Here is a 22,882-nt window from a genome sequence, read left to right as displayed (position 1 = left end):
AATATGTGAACCAATTAAAATGTGATGCCCATCACTGTTACCAATATGTGATGGGTGCCAACATGTGTCATCCCTATGCGGGGTGAGTAATCAAGGAGCCTGAATCCTCATCACAGATACTGGAGAAGGACGTGTACTTGGAATACAAATGGATACACACAGTATTTCTAGATGCAGACCTCAATGCATCAAGTAAAATTTCCCTTAAGAGCACACAGGGGACACAGCCTGGAGTCTGGATATCTTTATATCTGTCTCCCTCCAGATTCCCAATAAGATTCCCCAGTGGTGCAGCTGTAGGGTTAGGTCCTCAGCAGAGTGTCCAAGTCAAGACCTCCAGCACTCTCTCTGTAAACCCAGTGTTTTGTGCCCCTGCCCCAAGTAGTTGACATACACACTCTTTAAGATTTAATTTTCTCACACACACACACACACACACACACACACACACACACACACACACACACACACACACCTGGGAAAGACTGCCACAGATTACCTTCTCTACCAACTTTGCTCAGACTATAAGCTAGTTATCACTGCCACCAGTCGGTTACTATTAGGGTCTTAAAAGGGTATCCAATTATACTGTATAATATTAATACTAATACAAATTGTAGTAGTTCACCAAGATGGCTAGGCTTCTGGAGTGGCCCTCTCAGTGTCACCAAATAAATATAAGTACTCTCAAAGGTTAGATGCTCTCTACAAGAACCAGCAACGATAAAAGTATTAAATATATTTAATAATAAAAGAATATGAAAATATTGAATATATATTCACAGTAAACCACAGAATTCAGATCACAGAAAATATTGAAAACAACACTGATGGACAGACTCATACAAATAAAGAAAAACAATCTCTAAACTAAGCTTCACTATATTCCTAACTGAATCTAAGTGAATTTCACTGTTCCCTAGTAACTTATCTGGGCAAGGCGAGATGAAATATGTGAGCAGTCTTTCTAGTCAGCCTCCCAAACAGAATACTCTATATCCCGTGAGATTGCACCCTGTAAAATATAATATCTAGGATGACCTGCAGAATGACCTCATCTGGTGACCTGACTCTAGGTTCCCACAATATCTCCACTGGAAGTTTGAGACAGGACTTTAACAGGCTGCTACAATACACATTTAGAGCTTTTATGGCAGTGGCTGGAGGCCTTCTTTCTTTTCACCGAGCAAGTGAACAAAGGCTCTGTCCCAGATCCATCAGCTCTGGTCTTACTCAGCACTGTTGGGTGATGCTCAATGACTTAACAGTTCATTTACATTTCTGTTATTTTTCTTAAAATAAGCCAGCTGGTTAACCATTGCTGTGACAATGTCCTCTATTAAAACATATACATTTAATTCAGATACCATAATATATGCACATTTCTCTTCATTTTAGCAGGGTGCACTGTTGATACATTTTAGCACAATTAACACAAGCAAAGCTCAGATATACCTTTTAAGCACAATCATCTGTACAGATCAGTTTGATATACTAATGACATACAATTATTTACAAAATTCCAGCTAGATGTACTGCTACAAGTCATACATCCACTGCCTTCCTTCTCCCTGGCATGGCTGGCAGTACCTCCTATCGTCACAGTTACTGTAAGAGAACGTAAGAGTGTGGGAGAAATTAGTCTATGTCCATAATATATAGAAGCTTAAATGTGAGTTGTTCTTGAGTATCATCTAATTGGAATTGGTCTTTGAGAGAAAGGGTTCAAATGTGTGTAGGAGATGAAGTGAGAGGGTGTATGACTCATCTGATTGTATCCACTTTGTAACAACAGCAAACAGCATCTTTGAAGAGAAAGTGTTTAAGTGGGGGCAGGTTATTGAATGGTATTTGCCAGTTGCTGGGGACCTTGGACAGCTAAGGTCTGGTTCTGAATATCATACTTTTTTGTATTTAAGATAGTTTTCTCTGAGCTAGCCAGTTTAATAGCTGAAACATGTCTTCTTGCAGTTGCTTTTTGATTTTAGATTGGGAAATATAAGATCTCTAGTTAACTATATCATCATCATATAGGTCAGCATACAGTTTCATTAGTGAGTGTAGAGTGTCATTTGGGAATGTGTTAATGTGTTGATGAATAAGAAGAAAAGAAGGGTGAAAGGATTGCACCTTGGGGTGTCCTTGAGTGTAGTGGGGCAGAAGCCGGCAAGGAGCTACTTATTTTGACCTTGAAGTATGCACCTGATATGAAGGTCTTAGACCACTGGAGGGCTTGGTTGCTGGAAAGTGAGTTAAATAGGAAAGGATGGTCTACCAGATAGAAGGGCTTTGTAAGGCTAATAAAAATTGCTCCAGTTAGGTTTCTTTTTTTTAATTAATGAGGATTTCATCATTAGTGTGAGCAGAGCAGTTTGGGTACTCTAACTAGATAAAAAAAGCTGTGCTATTTGAGAGAGAGGCTTTTGTAGGTGTAGAGATAGCTGCAAAGCTGTGAGTAGATCATTTCTAAAAATATTTTGCCATGGGTGGGTAAAATTGAAAAGGAGCAAAGGTACAAGGTGTATGAGAGTTTGGTGGTTATAATGAGGGGGTCTGATGATTGCTAGTTTCAAGGGACATGATTTTAAGGCTAAGGCAGTTATTATGTAGTGTTTTGAGTGGATGCATAAGGAAGTCTTTGAAAAGGGAAAGGAACCATAGATGGAGCCTATCAGAGCTAGTTGGAGTATCGGAGGGGATGCTGTAAAGGAAAGTTTAGATTTCTTCCCTAGAAAGATGGATTTGAAGTACAAGAGGTTGGTATGTGGAGGTTGCTCCATTGACAGGGGTGTGTGGTAGGAGAGGGTGAAGTGAAAGATGGGAGAGGAGAGAATTCTTTGAGAAAGTTATTAACTGAAATGAAACCAGAGAATGATGGTGTACAGTCTGGTGCTCAGGGAGATGTAGCAAGGGACAGTTCAGTGATTTGGTTTACAATTTCCATTAAGTGTTTTGGCTTGTTAAAGGAGAATTTCTGGGAAGAGACTAGATGATGTGCTCTATACTTCTAGTAGCTTATTTGTCAAGATTTCTTACAAGAGTAGTTCTTTCACTGTGTTCAGGACTTCCCAGCAGGGGAGTCTGCAGGATATTTTGCAGGGGGGGTGCAAACCCAGAGCCACGCCATTCCAGAGTCCCATTACTTGGCTATTTCTCCCCAGTTACCATAAACTTTGTTCAGAACTCTCAGTGTGCAATCTGTTTTATGCTTTACTTCTACAATGATTACAGATATTTGGATATAATTTACAACTTTTATTTCACATTTTTTTATAGCACAAACACTGATAGGCATTTGCTAAACAAAGCAATAGTCTTACAATGAAAAGAGACTTAGCATTAAAGCTTCTCTACTTTTGAAACTCGCATTCACTGAAACAGCATTGAAACCCACATTAAAAGAAAACACATCTGGCCAGTGGCAGGTTAAGTTTACCTTTGGGCTGTTTTCAAACCATAGGCTCCTTGCACAATTTTTTTGAGCCATGCAAAAGTTCTTTGATTCATCTTTCTGATTGTACTAATTATAATATATAATTGAATTATATCCCTTCTATAATACAGCACCACTTGTTAAGAGCATGTTTTAAATTTATAGTTTTGAAAATTTTTCCAGTAAGCAATGAAACAAAACATACGAACCAATAATGACTAACTGCCTAATTCAGAACATTTCAACCATAAAAGGCCACTCAAACTTCTGTCATTACAGTCCACCAATATCAGTCAATACACACAATCTCTGCAGAAGTAAAAGTCATCTGAATAGTTCCACATTAAAGATATCTTAAACTAACGAAGAGGTTGTTGCTAGAAAACTTTATATTTCAGTGTTTCATCTACAAATTTAGGGCCTGCTGCCTTCAAAGAATAAATTGCCTATATTACATTAAGAAAATGGCAAGCTGGTATATTGCAATAGAGAATGGGTGGCAAGTTGAAAAACAGGTGCATAGTTATGACATCCTCAGGACTGCAGTAACCCACCCCCTTAAAATACAACTCTACATGCTGTGGGAGTTGAACCTACAGCCCTCCACATCAAGATGCAGGCATGCTACCTGCTGTGCTACTAACATTGCTTTAAAATTCTATTCCACAATAGTGATACCATTTGCTAAACAAAACAGTTGCACATTTTAAGCAGACTTAGCATGAGCAGCAGTAAACTTCTCTTCCCTTGAAGCTCACAATTCCTTGAAAATGCACTTGAAAATAAATTCCACCTGCTAACACTAACTAAGGCATTTCACTCTCTCTCTCTCATGCATACACCTCTCAAACTCTTAGTACAATAAATCTGGACAAAGCCAAAAATAAATAGTGACAGATTATAAATATTGCTCTCATGAACTTAGAAAATTGCTAGAATAACAGGATTTGTGTTAGTGGTCATTTTTCTAAAGGGTATGACAGTTAAAACTCAAATGTCTGTTATTATTTAGCAACTGCAATACTTTTTATGAGGATTTGGGGCAAAAATCTGGACATTCTGCAAAAACCTGGACAGCTGAGGTCTATCTCACACACACACACACACACACACACACACACACACACACACACACACACACACACACACACACACACACACACACACACACAAAATACTTCTCAATCTTGTAGTACAAGAAATTTGGACAAAGCCTGTTATAATGTTGGGGACAAAGGCCCAAAACTAGGGACACATTTAGAAAGTTGCTAGAATAATAAGATTTGTGTTAGAATGCATTTTCTAAAGGATATGAAGTCTGAAATTGAAATACATGTCATTATTTAGTAACTTTAATCCTTAGCTCATCCCAGTGATTCAGTCCTCAATGATTTGCCAGAAAAAACACAATTTTACGAGAAACAAACTGAAAATATGAGGCAAAAATCTGGGTAATTGCAAGGTATGACTCCCACACATTCCTACCCCCCTTACTTACACACACACACACACACACACACACACACACACACACACACACACACACACACACACACCTACCTTTACCTACCTACTTCTTACATCCACATACCCCTACTCAGTGGCATGGCTAGAGTTTATGTCGGCCAGGACTGTCTTTGAGATTGTCAACCCCCTTCCCTCACAAAATCATGGTCAAATGGGGCCCCCCATACACATCCCTCCCCCACTGTAGCCATTCCAGTGTCAGATTACTTGGCTATTTCTCCACAATAAACTGTTAAACAGTGTAACGTGCATGCTGCTTTATGCTTTACCTTTACAATGATTATTTGGATTTCATTTAAAACTTTTATTTTAAAATTTATAGCACAAACACTGACAGACATCTTCTAAACAAAGCAATATAATCTCACAATGAAAACAGACTTAGCATTAAAATTTCTCTACCCTTGAAACTCACATTCACTGAAACCCAGATTCAAAGAAAATGCATCTAGCCAGTGGCAGGATAAGTTTACCTTTGGGCTGTTTTCAAATCACAGGCCCCTTGCAAACATATGTGTGTTCTTTGATTCACCTTCCTGATTGTATTAAATTACATTCCTTGTATAATACAGCACACTTGTTAGACCATGTTTTAAATTTATTGTTTTGAACATTTTTTTCTAGTAAGCCATGAAATAAAATGTATGAACCAACAATGACAAAACTGACCAGAATCAGAACATTTTCATCATAAAAGTCTGCTCAAACTTCTATCATTACAACCCACCAATATCAGTAAATATGCCCAATCTCTGCAGAAGTAAAAGTCATCTAAATAATTCCACATTAAAGAGATCTGTAACTAATGAAGAGCTTGCTCCTAACAAATTAGTGCCTGCTACCCCTGAAGAATAAAATGCCTATGTTACATTAAAAATAAACTAGTAATATTGCAATAGGGAATGGATGAAAATTGATAACATGTTCATAGTTACTAGGTATCTCCTCCAAAGGAGGATATTCTCAGGAATGCAGCATCCACCCCCTTTAAAGTACAACACAGTACAGTATTCACAATCTATCTACACACTGTGGGAGTAGAACCCACAGCCTTGTGCATCAAAAGAAGTATACTACCTGTTGTGCTACTAACAATGCAGACTTGGCATAAGCAGCACTAAACTTCTGTTCCCCTGAAGCTCTCAGCATCTTGTGAAATCCACTTGAGACTCAACTATATCTCTCAACTTTGCAGCACAAGAAAGCCAGAAAAAGCCAAAATATATTGGGGGTGGGGGGTGGGGTGGCAAAGGCCCAAAACCAAGGACACATTTTAAACATCATTTGTATAATCTTAGAAAGTTGCTAGAACAGAATGTTTTTTGTGTTACTATGCATTTCCTATAAGTGACTGAAACTTAAATGGCTATCATTATTTAGTGAATTCAGTTCTCACTGATTTGCCAGAAAGCCATACATTTTTAAGAAGAACAGACGAAAAGTATGAGCCAAACATTCCAGACATTCTGTGAAAAATCTGGACAGTTGAGAACTATGGCCTTAAATCACAAACAAGTGGTGGTATAAGTTGTGAATTCAGGCTCTTACTCCATGTATCTAAGGTACAAGGTTTGAGTCTGAGTAACACTAGCTACCAAGTATACCTAACTGGGGCGCGCGCACACACACACACAGACACACACACACACACACACACACACACACACACACACACACACACACACACACACACACACACACACACACACACACACACCCTTAGTTGGTGAAGAAGCATAGGCAGCATTAACACACCCTTACTTGGTGAAGAAGCATAGCAAATGTAATGCAATCGTCCATTAACTGATTTCAAATAGCACGGGTGATGGATTTCAAATCAGCATTAATACTCCCTTACTTGAACACTTAGTTGTTTGTGAAGAAGCATAAGCAGCATTAATACACATGATCCCTTACTTAAACACTTAGCATATTTGTACTTGACATACATTAATTGATTTCAAATAGCGCAGGCGGACAGAAAGAACAGGATGTCTGCAAGCACAGACGTGATGCGACTGTACCAGCAAGCTATGGACCTTTCTTAAAGAAGAACGCCCTTAAAAAGTTTTATTTATTTTTTGGCATTAAAAGAAAAATTAATCTCCTAGCCAGCTCGTTCCAGGGGGGTTGCAACTGCACCCCCTTGCACTTGTCTCTGGGCACCCTTGCTTCCCAGGCTTCATCTCTTAAGTTGAAAAAAGAGAGTAATGCTTTTGTAATTTCTTGGTTATGTGTAGCTTTCTACAATTGGTTAGTTTTTGGGAATTGCTGATGTACCATTTATGATACTCATTTGCATATTTATTGCAAAAAAACAACAACTTGAATCTGTGTAAGTCATCCTTCATTTAATGGTGCATTCACTATTCGCCTTAACATTTAGTAATGGAATGCATACTTATGAAATCAGAAACATAAATGCATTTACATATTTGAATCACAACAGAATTAAATAGAATAACACAATGCATGAACTCAGTCCATTATTTTATCTATTTGATTTTCCATGCTGTTTGTCATCAGATAGTGATTACTCACTTATCTGAAGCGTCTTTTGAGATGGAACTGTTGAAATAAAGTGGGACTCATTTAGAAATGTGAAGACTGGAACTGAAGATGGCAGTAAAGGACTTCAAACAGTGGAAGTGTGCATTTTTAAATATCTGTTTTTGCCCCTTTCTCTAAGGTACAGTGACCTTGGAGGTCATTGATATAGAGTGTGTGGGGCGCAAAGGTGCCATAGGGGTGCTATGGAAATGACCTTCTGTTTAAAAATCACACTTTGACAGTTTTTGATGTTTGCAATTCCAGTCCTTGCAATATCAATAAGTGTAAAGAAAAAGCATTTTTCATCCTCATATTCATCTTGGCACACTTTAAACTTCAGAAATCATCCCTGATTAATGAAGAACTTCAGCTGTACCAACCAGGCCATGATAGGGTTAACAGAAAGTACACATTTGAAATCACATTTTTATACTGAGGACAATACAGACTTCAGATTCTTAGAAGTGGAGCTAAATATTAACATGTATGCCAAAGTTTGCTTTACAACTAATCCATTAGGAAAAAGATCAATTGTCTTTTATTGTGGTGCAGGAAAATGTCTCCCTTTCTCTTGAGACCAGCTAGAGATGTAATAGACAAAGAAGTCCTCCTTGCTCAACTTGAATATGGGCTCCCTACCACAGCCAGAGCCTAAAAAAAATTCATCCCACTCTACAGTCCACTAAAAGCAAAATCTTCTGATTCATTTCCAGTTCCGCGTTCAGGAACACCACTGCCCAGTGCTCTCCAAAATCAGATGGCTACCAGTCCCCTACAGAGTTGAGGCACTCCTAAGATGTCTTCTTTTCAAACTGCTTTAGCCAGGTGCCTTCCTACTTGTTGCTGCCAAAGTCCACATTTAAACCACTCCCTAAAATCTGTACAACCTCCCTCAATTAACTCCCTCCCTCCCTCACTCCAGATCCCCCAAACCAAACTGCACTGTACTGACTACCCCTTCTCCATTCTTGCACCAAAACTCTATCAATTACCCCCTCCAAAGAAGTCTCCTATTTCCCCACTTTATGAGCACAACTCAAAAGACACCTCCATTAAAAATCTGACTGCAACTGCTTTCCATTGGATACATCACCTAACCCCCCCCCCAGCTAGACCAATGCTAGTTAGATCCCCTGTGCTCACCTGCTGCTACCATACCAGATGTACTACTAAAATGAATCCACATTTGTTCTTCTACTTTGTTAAGTATGTATTGTTTCAACTGTATATGGGGTTCTCTACCATCTGTGATTACGTTTGTGAATTGTCTCTGTTTTATTTTATTTATTTTTTTATGAATTTTTTCACCTAAGCTGTGTCTGCAAATGATCTATTATGATGAGTATATTGCCCTAGTAAATTAACTAACTAACTAACTAAAATCTTCTGTATATGATCTATATATATAAACCACAGCAACTACAGGAGTATAGAAGTTAAAAAACAAGTACATCTGTAGACCATGTGCACCTTGCAAATACCACCCTTAAGATGTATCCTCCTACTTCCTGGAAGGAAGACATATCAGGGTGTGAATGAATTTGAAGATACCTACTGTTAATCCTGAATTAAGTGAGGATATCACATTGATTAACATGCAGGCAGAGATGAGGCAACCACCGGCTAATGAATCTGTCCATACAACATCGCTGATGGCATGGAATGTCAGGTATATGCTCCACATGTGTATAAGAGACAGAATATATGGATAGGAGTTCTAGTCTGTCTTGGCAACTAGTGTTTGGCCAATAATCTTTTTTACCAAGAACATCTGGGGTAGTTTTAGCTGTGTTATATGTCTGGTTAGGTACATGCAGAAAGGAGCATTGTACTTCACATGTGGTGTAATTAGAGCAGAATACAGAGGGATAATAACATTCTTTGGTCTATAGGGGATACCTTTGGGACTTATTTGTGCTAGATAAAGGATTTCCTGATTACTGATGCAATGTGTTGGTCAAAGATAAGGGAACTGTTGACCCAGGTACTGAAATCATTACATATACTGTTGATGTGTACTGGGGAACTGGCTATGCTGGATACTGTGGATGCACTTATATTTAGTTTGAGCACTTTCTCTGTACAGTATTAGTCTGTAAGCACTAGTTCTTGATGAAGCTCTTGTGTATCAGAGGGGGAATGGACAATGACACCCAGCTTGTAGTCATTTTAATGCAAATCTAACTGTTTTACAATTCTATTCTAATTTATCATCTCTTCATCCCATCAACCATTTCTATCACCACATCAATGGCCAGTTCTTTATATGATTTCCACTTTCCAGTTATTGCTTTTTAGTTACTGGTATTATTAGTCTTACTGATGCTTGTTCATTTTTATTAACCCCATTAACTTATCATAACTTATGAGTCATTAATAACTAAACAGCTGATACTGTCTTTCCAACCACTTACTTTCAGTATAAATAGTCTCATGTTACACCTGTAATAAAAATCTCTCTTTTTGGTTTCCTACTTTTGATAACCTTGTTATTACTATGTTTTTAATGATATAGCCAATTTCCTGTACAATACCTGCTCCCACAAATAGCTTTTCAGCCAGACGTGAGAACAAATCCTCGTGTTTTACATATAGATTAAAAAGTACTATAATGTTATACAAATCAAGCAAAAAAAATTTACATCACTGTGTGTATTGTAGTCAGTCCCATCAAAAACTTTTCCTTATGTTCAGCACCACTGGTACGCAAGGATAAACCATGACTACAACCCAGGCAACCAGAGTACAAGTAGCACATGAGATGCCTGATGGAGCTGGCAAGGGAGGGATAAGAGGAACAGGACTAAATGGGCTGTGCCTGCTCAACTGTCTCAAGGTGAGGGGCAGGCACATGTTCAGGGTACACAAAGTGCATCTCATCCTCAGCACAGTCCTTAAATAAATGTTCAAAGTGCCTCTCTGAGGAACTGGGGGTCATTTGTAGGTTTCTGTCACTCAAGGAAGTGAGAGACACTTCTGTGCCCAACCCATTTCACATCCTCCTGAAGCACACTGCTTACTGGGCATACATGGTGAGGTTAGGGCGAAGGGAAACCCTGTCCATTCATGCATGTGATGGTCTCAATCCTGGTTTGTCAATCTTCGCCACAGGAAAGAATGCACCATTAGTGTGACTGGGGTGAGTAGCAGATAGTGAAAGCCATGGTAAAAAGAAAACAAAATAATTACTTATGCATGACACTATGGCTGCTCCCATTTACTCAGCTCCTAGACAGCTCAATGTCTGTGCCATTACCCCTTGATAGCAAACTTGACAGGTATACTCATCACTCCCGTCACCTCGATCTTCATCACTCCCGTCACCCTGAACATTTATTCATAACACTGTAATACTAGCTTTTCAGCTGAGTTTATTAACTCTTTGTAATCAGTCTCAAGCCCTACTAGGAACCTTTTTCATTTTGCTAAATTTATATGAAACCTGACTTATAACATTCAGTCAAGTAAAGCTATCTATTATATGCCTTATGCAAAGAACATATTTACTTTTTCATTTTGTATTTTGTGACTCTAACATTCCTCATGCATGCTTCTCCCTCTTACTATATCTATACTGCATCTCTTTCTTTTCCTTGTTTCATCTAAAAATTTTGTTTCTACATTCCTCCAGCACATACGCATCCTAACTTCCTTAATATACTCACACAGTGCTATTCCTACGTGTTGCCACCTATTAGTCCTTACCACCACCTGAAAACCCTGTGGTTACCCTAATTCCTTTTCACTTATCTTCCTTTCCCCTCAGACTAGCACATTCATGAATAAAAACAGCTCCGTGCATTCTTCTATTATATACCTGTACATATCCTCACTTTCCACAAAACCATTCCTATTTCCTCCACTCTCCTCATAATCTATGTATCTGGTCACTCATCTCTTTTATCCAATATGCTCCTCCTTCATTTCACAATACTAGTTCCCCTAACCGTACTCACAAACTTAACCTAATTTCATACCGAACTTCTCTCTTACTGTCTCCAACCCTTAACATTATCCCACAAACCAAAGCACAACATTCTGCACCAATACAATCTCCTCTGACGTATAAGGTATCACACACTTTGATCTCCATAAACACATCTATCTAAACACCAGTGCCTTGCTAACAAAACTTAACTCAAAACAAACTCAAATATAAATGTTCCCCTTCCAACAAACACCTTATATCAAAACTGAAACTAAAACATATTTAACTATATTCTCTTCTCAAAAGGCACAAACAGGCACACTGTTCCTCAATATGAGCCTTAGAAGCATATGTAAACAAAATACTATATATATATATATATATATATATATATATATATATATATATATATATATATATATATATTCCGGTCCGCTAATGATTGGTGGTGGATTTTTACGTACCAGGTTACCAGCCCTGATGCACAACCTTCAACGAAGGCACGCCCCATTCACGTATGCCTCCGCACAGAAGACGCTCTAGCTGAGAATCGAACAGGACAACGTTTTGCTATGAGGCAACAACGCTACTGCAGCACCACCACCGCAGTTTATATATATATATATATATATATATATATATATATATATATATATATATATATATTTGTATGTATGTATGTATATATGTACACATATACATATGCAGACATTTCCCTATGCTCCCTGATATATTAGTTAGTACAGAAACTTGGCTAAATCAGATTTAAAAGATGAAGAAATTCTCCCACTAGCATACAACATGCTAAGAATGGATAGAAAAAAACAAAACACCTAGAGGGGTAGCCACTTTTTATAAGAAATGCCCTTGAAATGGCTCCTCATTTTTCCCCATTTAACAACGCATGAATACTCATCTCTCATTAAAAGTGTAACAGTAAAAAGAACATTTTTGTGACAGCTCTATATATACCTCCAGTAAAAATATTAATAATTCTGAAGAAATTCTATGCTGTATGTCCAGCAACATCAGCAATGAAACAATCATACTGGGAAAACTCAGCATTGACTGCCAACTACAATGCTCATCCACGCCAACCTCCACAATAAGCCTAAATAATTTCCCTCAACTCATCAGTACTTCAGCTAGGTTTAACAAAAGTACCAACAAAGAATGTACATTGGATTTGATTCTCACCTCAACTCCAAACAAAATAACCACCAGTGGTTGCCCAACAGACACTATCAGTGACTGCCGTCCTTTGCTGTAAGGCAGAAAAACAATTCCCACAGACAACCTCACCATAAGCAGGCACTCACCCTCAGCAAGTTTGAAGTGTAAACATTTGTTCTTCTTATATTTCTAACCATCATCTATGTAACTGGAATATTCTAAAAAATGCTTCTAGAAGCAGTCTAAGAATTTAACAAAATATTTCTAATTGTTCTAAATGAACGAACACCTTAGTTGACAAAAGAAACCAACTTATGTGCATCAGTGACAAAGCTTGCGAACAATGGTCTCAAAATATCTCAAAGTATTTAACAAAAAGTCCATGCATTTCAAAATCAAAAACTGCACCAAGTCTTGTGTTAAAACAGGCCAAAAAAAAAAAACTTGTACTAACTTCCAGGAAAAAACACTAATATAACCCAAAGATCTTCTCCACCCTGGTCAAACAATCACACCAACATTATTAACTATAACAATGGCATTGCCACTGAGTTCAATAACCACTTCATCCACTTTTATGTGTTGCCAAAAATAATCCCTCCTCTACTCCCCCATTACCTACCCCATTAAATGACCTCACAACATCCTTCTTTTCAAATCCTGTCCCTACCTCATTAATCAAAACATATCTCCAAATTCTAAAACCCACACTTCTAGCTGCAGGTAACCTTCCAGATACATCAGAATGACAGCAGATCCCCTGACCTATGAAGTATTTATGCTTATTAACAGGTGGAAATTCAAAAGAATTTTTTAACTGCTGACTTATGCAATACTGTCTCCCTTATAAAAAGTCATAGAGAAAAGTATTCACATGCATCTCCTCTAGACCACCACTGCCAGCACTCACCTCTCACAGACCCAATACAGGTTGTCTATGACACAGCATTACAACTACCCTTCTACACTTTGCCAACACTATCAATCATCATAGAAATGCAGGTCAGTTAGTCTCATCCATCTTCCTTGACTTACCCAAAGCTTGTGACACTGCCACCCATCCTAAACTACTAACTGAACTCTCCTCCCTAGGCCTCTCCCAACCTATGCTATCCTGGTTATTAGCTACCTTAGCAACAGACAGCAGGCTGTAAAATGGCAGCACACCTTCTCACAATCTCAGTTTTCTTCCTTGTCCTAGAGTTGTCCTCCAAGGTTCATTTCTTGGCTTCCTTCTTTCTAATATAATTATAAAAAGATCCACTAAGTTACCAAACAATCTACCATCGGGCAGTATGCTGATTATTCCACACTCTGTATTGCAACAAATCTAATAAAACTTCAAACAGTCATCCAAGAATCATTTTCATCTGTTGAATCCTGGTTAAACAATGCAAGCTTGTTCTTAAACCTTAAGAAAAGCAAATTAATGCTATTCACTCATATCAATTCTCTGCCCTCAAACATTTTTAATACTATGTTAGGCAATAACATTAACATAAAAAAGTAACCCTCACAAAACTATTGTGTAACTATAAACGAAAATATGAAATTTGATCAGCACATAGAAGACATTAAAAAAACACTAAAAATCTGACTTCTTCCAGTCAAACCCATACCTAACTGATGCAACAAAGAGAACCATTCCCCAGTCCCACTTCCTTCCCACACTGCTATATGTGTCAGCCACATTTATAAGTTTACAAACCACAAAGCAACATTAGAGGCATGATACAACAAACCAGCAAAACCTGCTACAAACCTCTCATATAGGACTCACAACACCTGATCTACACCCAGCTAGTCACAGCCTGTAATTTTATCTATCACGCCAATAAATGACCCTCCCTAAAACATCTTCAGCAATATTCACCATGCAAAGTTCTAATGGAAAAACTTCTTCTGGTCACCACAAAGTCAATGCTGCAGAAGGTGCTCTGTATTCCAGTTATGTCACCAAACCTTGGAACAAGTCACCACTTCCAGTAAAACAAATAAACAAATTAAAAGGCTTCAAATCCAAATTAAAACAACATCTGACTGATTTCTGGCTGCGCTTCAATACCCCACCAGAATAATATGGAACCTTAAAGCTACTACCAAGTGTATAAGACACCTGGCTTACAGACACCTTGAGCACACACCGCAAGTCACTTGCACAGACGTACTACCTCATCCCCATGTCTCCATAAATGTATCCTTTTTTCTCCAACATTCCTAAATTACCAGTCATCTCTCCCCACCACCTCTTCACAATTTCCCACTATTTCGGCCTGTTTATCTCTTTTTCTTCCATGTAACAAAACGTTACACCATTTTAATAATGGATAAATTGAATACCACTCTCAATAATCTTTATATTTATATCATGCTTCCTTAGAATTTCTTATATTGGAACATTACTCTTTGCTGATTGTATTCTTTTATATTCTGTTACAATATTCAGCACTTGAAGTACTATTGGTTTAGACTTTGAGGATATACAAATGACTGGAGGCAAGAATTGAATTGGGAGAGTTTCTCTCTGACACATTGGGTCTGAACAGCAGAATCAGGCAGGGGTGTCATCTTTCCTCTCTGTTATTTCCTTTATATTTAGAAAGATTGCAGTGTTATGGAACATTTTGAGATAATTTCAAGTATTTTCAGGATATAAAATTAATGAAGATAAAACAAATGTTATGGCCAACAATTACGTACCCACACAGGAACTGGTTCAGCAATACCCATATTTATGAGGACACAATAAAATGAAGTTTTTAGGAGTATGGATTAAAAAGCTTTCTGTTGTGGCAGCTAAGGATATGTGAGAAGAGACTAAAAAGATAATACAAAAACTGAAAAACTAAAAGTTCTTGTTTATGGATATGGATAGTAAGATATAAGCAACGAAAATGCTTTTAGTCCCTTTAGTTTTATATACAAGTCAGGCATATATGTATCAACTAGAGAAGAACTTGTAGACAATAATTGATAAAGAGTTAAAGAAATTAATCTGGGAGGGGAAGAGGGCAAAGGTTAAGTGGGGTAACTTGATCCTTGCAATATAACAAGGTAGTTTAGAATTACCTGATTTAAAGGGATATTTTAGAGCTACACAAGTAAGGCTCATATACACAACACAAGCAGGAAGTGGAAAGTGATGGTGATGATGAAGCGGGGTGGGGGGAATTCAAGAAATAAGGAGTGAGTGGGATTCTGAATGCAGATCCTTAAGGAGAGTCATAACAGTCATACAAAATATTATATTCAAGATGTAGCAGAAAGTATTCTAAGAAATAAGCCAACACTAGAATGGAGAAAGGAAATTCTGCTGATAGGGATGACTGCAAGCAGGTTTACAGAGAATAGGCAAGTGGGTTGGAATTTACTGGAGAAAATTGGCAAAGGAACCAAGGTACTGGGAGCAAATAACCAGAGAAGGAAAGGTAATAGAATGGCATAAGGCCAAAAACACATTTGGACCGCAGGTTAGAGACTGCCTTCCCTACCAGGGATTGATATCCGAATATAGGTAAAGAGAAAAGGACAGGAGAATCCTAAAGTGAAAGGCCTGTTGTGGTAAAGTTTTTAGTTGAATCTACAGTAAAAACTGCTGTTAAAAAGGGATAATTAGTAGGGAATATAAAATATTACATGATAATTCTAAAAATCAAACAGAGGAAATTACAAAAGATTGGAAAGACGTATTGGATAAGCAATTTATAAGGAAACAATGACAGTACATGTGGATGTCTCCCAAATATGCAACTAAGTCTAGAATGTTTAGAATTTTTGCTTGGAAGTGTTTGCATAGGTATTTTTATACCTCTATCTGACTTCAAAGAAATTTTCCTCAGGTAGATAGCAAGTGTTGGAGGTGCAATAGGAAAGAAAGAGATAACTGAAAACATATGCTTTATAAATGTAATGAGTTTTCAGATTTTTAAAACTCTGACAGAAATACTGGGTGAGCAAATGGGTGTAACTAAGGAAATTATTATTTTGAGATAGGACACTGGATATGAATTGCACAGACATAGTAAGTCACTGTTAAGTTTAATTCTGATAGCTCCCAAAAAGCAACTATAATATTGATTGCATTCTTAATGTAGTGTTTTATTAGAACCATACATATTACATATTATTGTATGCTATCTCTATATTTTTATATATTTTTTCTTTAGAACTAAGTGTATTTGAACATTACTGAATATATTTTTACTCTCATAGTTTGGAACTTTTCTCCCAGGGCCTACACTGAAAAGGGTCTTTTCTTGTTCGGTTGATCTATCTCAGTCAACAAAACTAGATATGTAAATAAATAAATAAAAAAAACACACAACCAATGAGAAACTATATATTCCTAATAAAAAGTTGTGGCGAGCAGTACATACAGATTTGGATTTCTTTACCCAATCAGCTCAGGGCCTCCATACTATCTGAGTCAGATTCACAGATTTTGGTCACCACTAATCATTTGACAGAGCCAGCAACTGCTCAACATATTCCTCTTTCACTGTAAATGACCTATGTTCCCCAACACTGAGATGTGCAACTATATAAACCATTTTTATATCCACACAAGTTTTGATAACATTTTATCTGGATTCTGATTTAAAAGCAAATATTCACCATTCTTACATTGAATGGATAATTCAATTACATTTTTATGCAATGACCCTGCCTCTTGGTCTTTGCAGGTTTGCAGTTTTTGAAAATGAGGAGAGAAAATCAAAATCAGATTTAAAATGTATTATTATTGTGCCATTGTTTCCTGCAGTATTTGATAGGAAGACTTACATATGCAGTTATAACCATCTCACCAACACTGTTGGTACTTTCCATCTACTACACAGGACATATGACCCTGCCTCTTGGTCTTACATTAAGCCCTCTTTCATTATTTATATGCAGCTCAAAGTATCCATACACATTGTTTTTTTCATATAGAGCAATGAAGTTTAAGTACATTTCTAATTAAGACAACTTAATGTAGAAGATGTTGCCGAAACAAACAAACAAACAATCAAAAAAAGCATAAGGGGGTTACACCATCAGCTGCTTTACACACAGTAAGTTACTGAATTAGCCATCATTCCATTTTTTTTTTTATAATAAGTCTGATAATTTCCTTACAATGACAGCAGGAAACCTTGCATGCCATGACCTATTAAACACAACCACTAGAAGTTCCCCTATGCATTTACTTTTAAATCCTAGACCCCTTAACTCCTGGAAGAAAAAAGGAATTCATGATATCAAATAACCCTTTGGTATTGCCAACAATTATTCAGCACATTAATTTATCACTAAATGTTATTTTCCAAATTCTACAAGTATGGCTAATGTGGTGCATGCACAATTATCACTCAGTAAGCACAATCATCACTTCCCTGCCATTGCCATCTAACACATAAACCCTATGACTATCTCTTAATTTTGACCAATTCCACCTTCAGGTAGCTTACCACAGGTTGTGCTCCCTGATTACTCTGAGCTGCCTTTCCTCACTCTTTATATACTTCTCTCACCCTTCAACACTGATCAGCAAACTTACACATATTTTAAATTTCAAAAAGGAGAAAACAACCTTTGGAATATTATATATTGCCGTACTAAAATAATCAGTTAAGAAACACGTATGTCTTTATATCATAAGAGGAATAATAAGAATAACTTGGACTTTGGTCTTAAGAATGAGTTATTTCATCCAAAGTCATGTACCTGCTATGACTGCCATCTGTCTTTGCTGCATATAGTTAAAAAAGTAGAACAGGTCTTGAGCTGCTGACCTTCACTGAGTTTTTTCCTTCTGTTGCTCATTCTTCAAAGCATCTCCGTTATCCTGTGCTATTAGATCATCTGAACCCATAGGCCTGTTCTTCATTCAATTAGCTGAACTCATACTCGCATACATAGATTGGAGCATCTTGTATATCATTAAAGATTTTCACCTCCGGTGGAAAGAAAATATCAAAAAGGGCTGGCATAACATCATGAACATCAGCTTCTTTATCCAACACAAAAGCATGTTTTCAAGTGTCTAAACCTTTCAAACATTTGCATCCAAAAAATGTATTAGGATCATAAGAGATTACTAGGCTATCGACCCAGAGGTCATTTTAAGCCTAGTCGTTTCATCCAACTGTGATACCATAGAAAAGCTAGTCAATGCCCAAGATTGCATTTAGTGCTGACTGCCCATGTCCAGGAGGGCTGTGGGATCTATGTCCAGTAAAAAATTATGGTGCTCCATCCACTCATCCAGGTTCCTCCTGAACAGTGTCATAGAGGTAATTTGTTTCACATGAGCTGGTAGCCTGTTCCAAAGATGCGGCAGTTGCTGGGAGATAAATCTGTCCCTCCAGCAGCTCCTATTTAATTCACAGGTCAAATTTAGGTCCCTGGAATGAGTATCCCTAGTACCATTTGAGTTAAGGATATGCAGCAACTTTATTAGGTTTTGGTCTTGAATTGCTGTGTAGACTAGGCATAAGTCTCCCCTAAGAAATCTATAGACTTTAGTCAGTCTGTGTAAGGCACATTGATCTTCTTTGTTAGAAACCTCTGAGGTCTCTCTAATTGCTGCAGGTGCTTACTACAGTACATGCCAAATGGGAAGTTATACTCAATTATGGGCCGGATAAGTGCAGAGTATAAGGGGGTTATAACTTCTTTTGCTCTCAAAGTGATGCCTCTACTAAGCAAGTGTGCTATGTAGAAAGCTTTCCTTACAACAGTAGATGCATGATGGTTGAGGTTAAGGTTGCAGTCAACTTGTGATTCCAGGTCCCTTACCACTTCATGGGGGCTTAGGGTATTGCTGTTGATTTGATAGTGTGAGGGGACATTGTTTGCATTGAAGGGAATGATAATGCATTTCTTTTCATTCACTTTGAGACCGTGACTAAAAAACCAGTTGTTGGTCTGTGTGAGACCCTCCTGGACTATACTGACATCATTTTGGGATTCAATAATTGCACCTAGTTTGCAATCGTCTGTAAATTTGGTAAGCCACAACCCCTTAATTTTGATCTGAACTTCTGAGAAGTATATATCAAAGAGTAGGGGGCCCAGCACTGACCCCTGTGGCATCCCACTGATGACAGGTCTGTTGGTTGATGTAGAGTTACCCACTTTGTTGGTGTGTGTCTGGTTTGTGAGCCAGTTGGCAACCCATTCAGTTTGCAGAGTTTATTGGTAATGCCTGAATGTGGGATTGTGTCAAAAGCCTTTGCCAGGTAAAGGTATGCTGTGTGCACAGATTTGCTCTTGTCAATGGCCTTGGTCACATTTTCAAAGAAATCCACCAGATTTAACAGGCAGGATCTGCCCTTCATGAAGCTGAATTGGGTAGGATCCAGGGTTTGGAGATCACCTATGTTTTTATTTATGAGGTTCATAATGATATGTTCCATGGCCTTACAAATGAGGCTCATTAGACTTATGGGTCTGTAATTCCCCAGGTCTGTTGCTAGGTCACCTTTGTGGAGGGGAATAACTGTCACTGCTCTTCATTCTGCAGGAATGAAGCCTATGGCTAGGCTATGATCGAAAAGGGTACTTAATGGTGATGCTAGTTCATGATTTAGCCTGTTTAAAAGACAGCCTCAGATGTCATCTAGTCCCATAGAGGCTGTGTTTTTTGCCTTGAACAAGGCTTTGAGGACTTGGTCTTCAGATATGTAGGTTGGGGGGCAAAGTTTGGTGTAAGGTTTGTTGTAAGTTAGGAGGGGATAAGGGACTGAAATCTTCACCAAACCTATCCACTAGCAGGTTGCTATCTCTGTGGGACAGTGTATGTCATAAAGAGAAAACAGAATGTGGTGCAGGCAAATGATAAAAGCCAATATACTGAAAAATATAGTAAAACTAAACCACAACTAGTATCCAGAGAAAAAGAAACTTTTAATGGTGAGTGCTTTCACGACAAGTTGTGCCGCTTCATCAGATCTGATAGTGGCTGTGGTTTGGTTGTACTATATTTTTCAGTACATCAGTGTATGTCATACTGTTGGCTACTAGTTCTGCACATGCTTGGGTCCTACACTTTAGGTTACATAGGTAGCTGCAAAAGGTCCTTTGGTTTTATGGTTACCCTTGGCTGTACTTGCTAAGTTTCTCTCAAAGGAGGCCTTGGAGGATTTGACAAGTTCTCTTATTTGCCTACTGAGGCTGAGGAGGGCACTTTTCTATTGCTGGGGCCTTGTCTTTGTTTTCTTGGACAGCAATTTTTTTTGCATTTATTGTAAAGTTTGTTGATGCTGTATGTCCACCATGGCAGATTGTTTTTACTTGGGGCTTTGGCTTTGTTTCTTTCTGGTACTGCAGAGTTTATACACTTATGCAAGTGATTGTACAGGCCTTTAGTGTAAGCTTAGGCACAGTTATCACTTCCAGCTTGAAGTGGGGCTTGGAATGCATTTATACTTTCACCTAGGAGGGTATAGTTTGCCTTGGTGAAGTTTTCTAGTCTGATATCACCCTTTGTGAATTCTGGTGTTAGTGCCAGCTTGAAAGTGACTCATCTCTTGTCAGTTTTAACTAATGAGGGTCCAAAAGTTGCAGCAGTGCATCTGTTTGACATGTTGGTGAGGACCAGAAACAGAATGCTTGTTCCCATTGTTGGGGTATGAACAATTTGTTCCAGGGCATTTGAATTATCAAAGTCAAGGAACTTTTGCCTTAGTGAGTTAGGGCTAGCGTAGGTTTCCTAGTTGATGGTGGGATAATTGAAATCCCCATAACCAGTGTGTTCAGTAAAATTTGGATTGTCTCCATTTTGGTCAAGTATGCTTCATGGGCATCGTGACCTATGTAGATTGGTTTAAAACTGGCTATGGCTTGAATGGGGGTCTTACTCATCATAACCTGGGCTTGGAGTAACTCAATGGAGTTGTCCAGTCTAACTAGATGGGAGGTGAATGTATCTCTAATATAGATTGAAACACTGCCTCCTTAGGTTTTCACATGCTCATTTTGCAGTCTAAAGGTGTAGAAGGCTACGGTACTCTCTGAGGCCTTCAACAAGGTTTCTGTGTCTACACAGACATCTACATCTTCTAGTGATAGAAGTGCTTCCAGTGAGTGCAGTTTTTGGTTTAAGCTCCTAGCATTTAGTAGCATGAACCTTATTTTGTTCTGATTGGTTAATTTCATATCGGTAATGTTGTTTTTGAGACCTTGCTAAAAAGGCGCTATGGGGGTGGGGGGGCTTTGCCAGCAGCTGAAAGCCTAGATGTGCCAGGTGCAAATTGTCTCTGGCAAAGCAGTGAGGTTTATCAACTGTGGCTTTCCAGGTTAACAGGAACTAGATTCCCTTTGAATGACACCAAAAACCAAGCCAATTATTGAAATCAATAATTTTTTGTTTATACTGTGGCATCATTCTAGGTGAGGGTAGTATGCTGCTCAAGGCTAGGGACATACCTGCCTGGGACACATACTCAGAGAGCTCAACCATGTCTCTCTTCATATAGTTCAGTGAGGTACACCTCAGGTCATTCACACCAAGAAGTACTATGACAGAGTCATAATGGTACTTGTTGCTTAGAAACCTGACTGCATGCATGATCTGATAAATCTTGACACTGGGCAGGCAGTTTAAAGTGACTTTCTTCTTGTCCAAATTGGTGAAAAGGACATCCATGTGTCTCATTATTGAGTCTCCAATGACAAGAAATTTTGTTTTTTGAGTGTTACACCTTACTGGGTTGGTGGATGAGACTATGGTGTTGCTATGTGTCATGGCTGCTGTGGGACTGTGTTAGTTGTAGCAGTCTTGTATTTTGTAGGTGTCTGGTGTTTAGGTACGTCTTTCAAGAGATCCTCCGTGTTTGCAGATTTATGTGTTTGATGTGTACTATTTGTATGAGTAGTGGTATTAAGAGCATATGTACTGGTGGGTGAGTTGACAACCTTCTCCTTGTTACTGTTTTGAGTGAGATAGAGCATGGATTCTAGACTCTTGGTGTAAATACATCTCTCACACTCTGTACAAGCATGTATTATTAGTAGAGGGCTATCTGTGTACATGAGACAATTGCTACACTGCCTCAAGAGACCCAAGTCAACAAGGTTAGCAGGAGAAACAAGGGTAGTTCAATTGTCCATAATGCTAGGTTGAAGACTGTTGTCACTAGGGGTGGCTATTCAGAATTGATCACTGAGGAGCTCAGTGGATGGATATTTCTGCCTGGGTTTTAGGGAAAAGTTATTGAATTTAACTGTCTGGGTTTGGCACACAACTGTGTGGCAATGCATAGTGCTGTGCGACATGCAAACAAGCA

At 38.3% G+C, this 22,882-nt stretch overlaps 1 protein-coding gene across 1 annotated transcript in view; it reads right to left on the bottom strand.

The window, feature by feature from the left end:
* Positions 1-22,882, bottom strand: part of ANO3 (anoctamin 3) — a 3,574,693-nt gene that overhangs the window by 443,262 nt on the left and 3,108,549 nt on the right. The gene's annotated exons all lie outside the window — the stretch shown is intronic.

Source organism: Protopterus annectens, chromosome 17.part0 (assembly GCF_019279795.1).
Source record: "Protopterus annectens isolate FY-2018-M chromosome 17.part0, PAN1.0, whole genome shotgun sequence".
Taxonomy (NCBI): Eukaryota; Metazoa; Chordata; order Ceratodontiformes; family Protopteridae; genus Protopterus; species Protopterus annectens.
The sequence above is the reverse complement of the archived record's forward strand: the minus strand, read 5'-3'. Positions and strand labels throughout refer to the sequence as shown.